The sequence below is a fragment of the Bombina bombina genome, unplaced genomic scaffold (assembly GCF_027579735.1).
Source record: "Bombina bombina isolate aBomBom1 unplaced genomic scaffold, aBomBom1.pri scaffold_1424, whole genome shotgun sequence".
Lineage (NCBI taxonomy): Eukaryota > Metazoa > Chordata > Amphibia > Anura > Bombinatoridae > Bombina > Bombina bombina.
Window position 1 is genome coordinate 15,001 of NW_026512870.1, and position 9,368 is coordinate 24,368.

Below are 9,368 nucleotides of genomic sequence, written 5' to 3' on the forward strand. Positions count from 1 at the left end.
CTGGAGCTCACCGCTACTCTATTAAATTTATTAACCCCTAAAGCTAATTCTAACCCTAACCCTAACACCCCCCTAAGTTAAATATAATTTTATTCTAACGAAAAAAATTAACTCTTATTAAATAACTTATTCCTATTTAAAGCTAAATACTAACCTGTAAAATAAACCCTAATATAGCTACAATATAACGAATAATTACATTGTAGCTATTTTAGGATTAATATTTATTTTACAGGCAACTTTGTAATTATTTTAACCAGGTACAATAGCTATTAAATAGTTAAGAACTATTTAATAGTTACCTAGTTAAAATAATAACAAAATTACCTGTAAAATAAATCCTAACCTAAGTTACAATTAAACCTAACACTATACTATCATTTATTAGAATAGCGGTGAGCTCCAGTCGGCAGATTAGGGGTTAATGTTTGAAGTTAGGTGTCGGCGATGTTAGGGAGGGCAGATTAAGGGTTAATACTATTTATTATAGGGTTAGTGAGGCGGATTAGGGGTTAATAACTTTATTATAATAGCGGTGCGGTCCCGTCGGCAGATTAGGGGTTAATAAGTGTAGGCAGGTGGAGGCGACGTTATGGGGGGCAGATTAGGGGTTAATTAATATAATATAGGGGTCGGCGGTGTTAGGGGCAGCAGATTAGGGGTACATAGGGATAATGTAAGTAGCGGCGGTTTACGGAGCGGCAGATTAGGGGTTAAAAATAATATGCAGGGGTCAGCGATAGCGGGGGCGGCAGAATAGGGGTTAATAAGTGTAAGGTTAGGGGTGTTTAGACTCGGGGTACATGTTAGGGTGTTAGGTGCAGACGTAGGAAGTGTTTCCCCATAGACAACAATGGGGCTGCGTTAGGAGCTGAACGCGGCTTTTTTGCAGGTGTTAGGTTTTTTTTCAGCTCAAACAGCCCCATATGGGGGAATCGTGCACAAGCACGTTTTTGAGGCTGGCCGCGTCCGTAAGCAACTCTGGTATCGAGAGTTGCAGTGGCGTTAAATATGCCTGTACGCTCCCTTTTTGGAGCCTAACGCAGCCATTCTGTGGACTCTCAATACCAGAGTTATTTTAAAGGTGCGGCCAGAAAAAAGCCTGCGTAGCTAACGCACCCCTTTGGCCGCAAAACTCTAAATCTAGGCGTAAGGAAATACAGACACCACTGCCCAGTGTAGATATAAAAATATATGTAAATATTATTAACACTGGATGTTGAGGCGATTGCAAGATGCCATGTTCCATTTTCCAATCTCCATGGCAACCTGGCACCTGGTATTTGACCTGCTTTATCATATATCTCTTTTAACAGCAAAACGTATCATAATACACTGTATGCAAGTATAAACACAAATGCACAATCGGCATGCCTTCCACAGCTGCAACATTCAAAGATATAGCTGTTTCTTTATTTTACTTTAGCTATACTTCATGAAATCCAAGATGGAAATGTCACTGAACATACATATACTATATGGCCAAAATTATGTGGACACCCCTACAAATGATTGAGCTCAGGTGTTTCAGCCACACCCATTTCTAACAGGTGCATACAATCAAGCACCAAGCCATAAAAGCTACATAGATAAGCATTGGCAGTGCAGCAGGTTGTACTGAAGAGTTCAGTGACTTTAAACATGGCAGTGTCATAGGATGCTACCTTTGCGTAAGTAAGTTTGTGAATTTTCTGCCCTATTATATCTGCCCCGGTCAGCTGTCAGTGCTTATATTGTGACGTGAAAGTGTCTAGGAGCAACAACAGCCCAGCCACAAAGTGGTAAACTCACAGATGCTGGCAAGTGCTGAAGCGAGTGGTGCATAAAGATTGCCTATCATCTGTTCACCACAGAGTTCCATATTTCCTCTGGAAGCATAATCAGCACAAGAACTGACGTTTGGGAGCTTCATCAAATGGGTTTCCATGGCCAAGCAGCTGTTCACAAGCCTCACATCAACATAGACAATGGCAGGCGTCAGTTGAAGTGGTGTAAAGTGCCCCGCCACTGGACTCTAGAGCAGTGACGATGTTCTGGCAACCGCCACACCCAGATTCTACAATCAGACTGTCAGATAGTAAAGAACGATTCATCCCTCCAGAGTACACTAACTACCGGAATGCATAGTGTCAACTGTAAAGTTTGGTGGAGTAGGGATAATGGTCTAGGTTTTTTTTTTAGGGTTTGATATAGGTCTCTCGGTTCCAGTCAGGGGCGTATTTAGGTTTTGTGCTGCCCTAGGCACTCAAAATTCTGCTGCCCCCCCACCCCACCCCAGGTTTAAGGCCTTTTTTTAGACATAATATTTTTGGGGCAGGGTGTAAAAAATTAAAAAAAAAAAAATGTCTTTTTAAGTAGATGTTCACCAGGGCTTGCATTCACTCTGGTCACACACACATATATATATATATATATTAAGACATTATTTTGCAAGTCAGATGATTAAAGTGTTTATATCAGAAAAAAAATATCCTTCACTGTATAATAGTTTGTCAGTAGGTAGTTGTTTAACCTTAAACATCTTCTTTGGTGATTGACAGTTATTTAAGCAAAATATCTGCTTGCATAAATATGTAATGAATATACAAACTGGCCTTTAAAAGTACTTAAAAAATACAACAGTAGTTATGATAGGTTTAGGAATTGTATCCTAGGGGATAAAGTCACATGATACAATCATAATAAAGTATATACTTGGATTGTTTCTGAATGTATTAAATGCATACAACATATTTTCAGTTGTGTTTTAAGTCACATAGTTGTATAGATTCAGCAATAAATACTTATTCTTTGCATGTATGACAGATAGACAAACAGTAAATGTACAAGCATTTAGTGACTAATCCATTTAAGTATTTTAATGCCTAATGAAGATGTATTGAAGGGAGAAAGGCATATGCTGTTTCACAGTGGTCACGGTGTAGTGCACACTGCACTGTGTAGTCTGTGTGAGTCTCAATCACGCGGTGGAGCCAGGAAGAATACCGCATTCTCTCTCAGTCCAGGCCAGGCTGCGCAAGTGAGCTCCACCTCCACTGTCACCACGTCATGCGCACCAACATACAATCCCATAGGATAGCAATAGCTGGGCCAGCCATTTAAGTCATTAGTAATTGGTTGATTTAGCTACCCGGCCCTGAGTTCAGTAGAGTGGCCCTAGGGACTCAAAATTCTGCTGCCCCTTAAAAATCTGCTGCCCTAGGCACCGGCCTTGTTGGCCTATGTCTTAATACGCCCCTGGTTCCAGTGAAGGGTCATTAATGCTACAGGATATAGATATTTTAGACAATTGGTTGCTTCCAACTTTGTTACAACAGTTTTGGAATGTCCTTTCCAGTTTTAGCATGACTGTGCCCCTGTGCATGAAGTGAGGTCCCTAAAGACATGGTGTGGAGGAACTCAAGAGGCCTACACAGAGCCCTGACCTCAACCCCATTAAATGGATATGAAACCCAAATTTTTTTTTCTTTCACAATTCAGATAGAGCATGCAATTTTTTTTATATCTTTAATTTAAAACCAATTCATAATACATTTCCAGTTCCATCCAAAACAAAGGTAAATTATACATTACAATGCATCATACCAGACCATAGTAAATAAAATATTTCAGAAGCTTTTCTGCTCAGTTTTAAGATATGATGAAAAAAAAGAAAAAAATAAAGAACAAAAACAGAGAAAAACAAAATGAGGGCCCATCCACTTAATACCTAAGTGAGCCAGTTAGTTTTCTGTATCTGAATTGGAGATTTTCAAAACAACTTTAAATAATTATACCCACAGCAAAAGAAACAAAAAAAAAAAAAAAAAAAAAAAAAAAAGGAGGGTGGAAAGGGAAATGGGGGGAGGAAATGTTAGGAAAAAAACAAATTACCACAAGCCCAACAAAACCAATTCTGAATTTCTAAAAGGATATATTAGATGTTCAATTTCACTGGGGGGAAGCCTTTTATGAACGCGGACCATTTAAGAAAGAACCTCCTGATGTCCTGATGATTATCTAGGTTAGTATCAAACTGTTCAAGGATACAATCACCTAGATTTAGAGTTCTGTGTTAGCCTTAAAAAGCAGCGTTAAGGGGTCCGAATGCTGCTTTTTAACGCCCGCTGGTATTACGAGTATGGCAGGTACAGGTGTACAGCTCACTTTTCTTCCGCGACTTTTGGCTACTGCAAATCCCCTTACGTCAATTGCATATCCTATCTTTTCTATGGGATTTGCCTAACGCCAGTATAACGAGTCTTGGAAGAAGTGAGCGGTACAGCCTCTACTTCCAAGACTCCTACCGCATAAAAAAGTCACTACAGTGCTACAAAGTACACTAACACCCATAAACTACCTATGAACCCCTAAACCGAGGCCCCCCCACATCGCAAACACTATAATAAAATTATTTAACCCCTAATCTGCCGACCGGACACCGCCGCCACCTATATTATAGCTTTGAACCCCTAATCTGCTGTCCCTAACATCGCCGACCCCTTTATTATTTTTATTAACCCCTAATCTGCCCCCTCCCAACGTCACCGCCACCTACCTACACTTATTTACCCCTAATCTGCCGACCGGACATCGCCGCCACTATAATAAATGTATTAACCCCTAAACCGCCGCAATCCCGCCTTGCAAACACTATAATACATTTTATTAAACCCTAATCTGCCCCCCCAACGTCGCCGCAACCTACCTACAATTATTAACTCCTAATCTACCGCCCCAACGTCGCCGCTACTATAATAAAGTTATTAACCCCTAAACCTAAGTCTAACCCTAACACCCCCCTAAGTTAAATATAATTTAAATAAATCTAAATAAATTTACTATAATTAAATAAATTAATCCTATTTAAAACTAAATACTTATCTATAAAATAAACCCTAATATAGCTACAATATAACTATTAGTTACATTGTAGCTGTTTAGGATTTATATTTATTTTACAGGCAACTTTGTATTTATTTTAACTAGGTACAATAGCTATTAAATAGTTAATAACTATTTGATAGCTACCTAGTTAAAATAAGTACAAAATTACCTGTAAAATAAATCCTAACCTAAGTTACAAATACACCTAACACTACACTATCAATAAATTAATTAAATAAATTACCTACAATGATCTAAACTAAAATACAATTAAATAAACTAAACTATAGTACAAAAAAACACTAAATTACAAAAAAATTTGTACAAGAATTTTAATCTAATTACACCTAATCTAAGCCCCCTAATAAAATAAAAAAGCCCCCCAAAATAATAAAATCACCACTGGTCATCCGATCTGTCCAGAAGTCTTCATCCGATGGGGCAGAAGAGGACATCCAGACCGGGAGAAGGCTTCATCCAAGCGGCATCTTCTATCTTCATTCATCCGGCGCGGAGCTGGTCCATCTTCAAGACATCCGACGCGGAGCATCCTCTTCTTTCCACGGCCGACGACTAAATGAAGGTTCCTTTAAATGATGTCATCCAAGATGGCGTCCTTCGAATTCCGATTGGCTGATAGGATTCTATCAGCCAATCGGAATTAAGGTAGGAAAAATCCGATTGGTTGATTTAATCAGCCAATTGGATTGAAGTTCAATCCGATTGGCTGATTGGATCAGCCAATAGAATTGACCTTGCATTCTATTACTTTTGTAATTTAGTATAGGGTAGGGAATTTTATTATTTTGGGGGGCTTTTTTATTTTATTAGGGGGCTTAGATTAGGTGTAATTAGATTAAAATTCTTGTAATATTTTGTTATTTTTTGTAATTTATTGTTTGTTTGTTTTTGTACTATAGTTTAGTTTATTTAATTGTATTTTAGTTTAGATAATTGTAGGTAATTTATTTAATTAATTTATTGATAGTGTAGTGTTAGGTGTATTTGTAACTTAGGTTAGGATTTATTTTACAGGTAATATTGTAATTATTTTAACTAGGTAGCTATTAAATACTTATTAACTATTTAATAGCTATTGTACCTAGTTAAAATAAATACAAAGTTGCCTGTAAAATAAATATAAATCCTAAAATAGCTACAATGTAATTATTAGTTATATTGTAGCTATATTAGGGTTTATTTTATAGGTAAGTATTTAGTTTTAACAATGGGGCTGCGTTAGGAGCTGAATGCTGCTTTTTTGCAGGTGTTAGGTTTTTTTTCAGCCAGCTCAGCCCCATTGTATCCTATGGGGAAATCGTGCACGAGCACGTTTTTCCAGCTTACCGCTTTCGTAAGCAACGCTGGTATTGAGGGTTGAAGTGGAGCTAAATTTGGCTCAATGCTCACTTTTCTGAGGCTAATGCAGCCATTCAGAAAACTCGTAATACCAGCGTTGGCTTAAGGGTGCGCTGGGAAAAAAAAGGAGCATTAGCCCCGCAGGTTTTTACCGACAAAACTCTAAATCTAGGCATTTGTTTCCTTAAGCAGTTCTTAATTTCTAATACACTGGGGGCTGCTCTTAATTTCCATTTTTTTTTAAATTAGATATCTAGCAGCTAAAATGGCCATAGTGATCATTTTAGTATTGACCTGCTTATTCCCTGAATTAAACCAAAGGAAAACTATACTTATTGATGACAGAATCAGGTGGGGAGCATCCAGTATTTTATTAAGCCAAAAGTGCAGTTTGAGCCAGAAATTTCTCATTTTTGGACAGGTCCATATCATGTGCAGAAGGTTCGCCGAGGGGAAAGAGCATTTAGGGCAAACATTAAATCTAATATTTCCACATTTAAATCCCTTATCTGGGGTAAAGTAAGACATATAAAGTAATTTCAGATGAGATTCCCTCCAAGAGGAGGAGAGAGTTACTCGAATAGTTTCTTGGATTGAAGAGTGAGGTAGTTTAGGATCCAGATCTTGCATTATCAGTGTAGCACACTTAGTCCGGATCTTTTCGAGTTTAACTGTGCCCCTATCAGACATTAAGATGGAATAACAAGGGGTGATTGACATGTGCCCGTTTTTAACTAAGACAAGCCAATTCTCAATACTCCCTAAAGACCAGTTCCAGCCATAATCATTTATAAGTTTAAGCGCATAATGTCTCACCTGTAGGTACGCAAAAAAAATTTGTGTGGAAGATTAAATTCCATTCTGAGAGAATTAAATGATTTAACACAACTTCTGTTCACCACAGAGTTCCAAATTTCCTCTGGAAGCGTAATCAGCACAAGAACTGATGTTTGGGAGCTTCATCAAATGGGTTTCCATGGCCAAGCAACTGTTCACAAGCCTCACATCAACATAGACAATGGCAGGCGTCAGTTGAAGTGGTGTAAAGTGCCCCACCACTGGACTCTAGAGCAGTAAAGATGTTCTGGCAACCGCCACACCCAGATCAGACTACAATCAGACTGTCAGATAGTAAAGAACGATTCATCCCTCCAGAGTACACTAACTACCGGAATGCATAGTGTCAACTGAAATGTTTGGTGGAGTAGGGATAATGGTCTAGGGTTTTTTCAGGGTTTGATATAGGTCTCTCGGTTCCAGTGAAGGGTCATTAATGCTACAGGATATAGATATTTTAGACAATTGGTTGCTTCCCACTCTGTTACAACAGTTTTGGAATGTCGTTTCCAGTTTCAGCATGACTGTGCCCCTGTGCATGAAGTGAGGTCCCTAAAGACATGGTGTGGAGGAACTCAAGAGGCCTACACACAGAGCCCTGACCTCAACCCCATTCAATGGATATGAAACCCACATTTTTTTTATTTCATGATTCAGACAGAGCATGCAATTTTAAGCAACTTTCTAATTTACTCCTATTATCAATTTTTCTTTGTTCATCTGGTATCTTTATTTGAAAAAGCCGGAATTTAAGCTTTGGTGCCTGCCCATTTTTGGTTCAGAACCCTGGATAGTGATTGCTGATTGGTGGCTACATTTAGCCACCAATCAGCAAGCGCTACCCAGGTGCTGAATTAAAAATGGGCCTGGTCCTAAGCTTTACATTCCTGCTTTTCAAATAATGACATCAAGAGAACGAAGAAAAATTGATAATATGAGTAAATTAGAAAGTTGCTTAAAATGTTATGCACTATCTGACTCATGAAAGAAAAAATGTGGGTTTCACATCCCTTTAAACACTGTTGAGATGAACTGAAATGCCAATTGTGAGCCTGAATTTCTTGTGCACATCAGTGGCTGAATGGGCAAAAAATCCCACAGACACATTCTAAAATTTTACAGAGGGCCTTTCCAGAAGAGTGGTGGCTGTTATACCCGCAAAAAGGGGGGGCTCTGCCACTCCATATTTATGCTCATGGTTTTGGAATGGGATATCCAACAAGCTCCCATAGATATAAAGGATTTATATGTAATAGTATATACTAGTAACTGCCTAGACTTATTGATATGTTTGTTCTCTAACATCACTTACATGTGCCATCTTTCTCATATTTGTTGCTCTCGTTGTTACAGAAACTGAAAAAATTACGAATATTTAATTAAATGGATAAGAAGATGATGGCTGAGGAGATCTTGACTCATACCCTGAAGATCATCTACTTGCTGACTGAAGAGGTGAGATACTACAGTACACAACACATTGTTCTTTTTTTAATCAAGATGTATACAGCAGTATCAGTATAGCTGTGTACTTCCTGCTAATGGTGATTGGCTGATAGGTGCAATGAACATTAAAGGGGCATTCCCACCTGATTCCAACTAAACCATTCTTTTATGTGTATGTCATGACATGGGAACTCTTCAACAACGATCAGCTGAGAAAGTAAACCCCCTTTAGGATGGTGATACCACAGTGATCACCTGACGATACTGTTACCACAGTGATCACCTGACTATACTGTTACCACAGTGATCACCTGACGATACTGTTACCACAGTGATCACCTGGCTACACTGTTACCACAGCGATCACCTGACTATAATGTTACCACAGTGATCACCTGACGATACTGTTACCACAGTGATCACCTGGCTATACTTTTACCACAATGATCACCTGACTATACTGTTACCACAGTGATCACCTGACTATACTGTTACCACAGCGATCACCTGACTATACTGTTACCACAGTGATCACCTGACTATACTGTTACCACAGTGATCAACTGACTATACTATTACCACAGTGATCACCTGACAATACTGTTACCACAGTGATCACCTGATAATACTGTTACCACAGTGATCACCTGACTATACTGTTACCACAGTGATCACCTGACTATACTGTTACCACAGTGATCACCTGACTATACTATTACCACAGTGATCACCTCACGATACTGTTACCACAGTGATCACCTGACTATACTGTTACCACTGTGATCACCTGACTATACTGTCACCACAGTGATCACCTGGCTATAGTGTTACCACAGTGATCACCAGGCTATACTGTTACC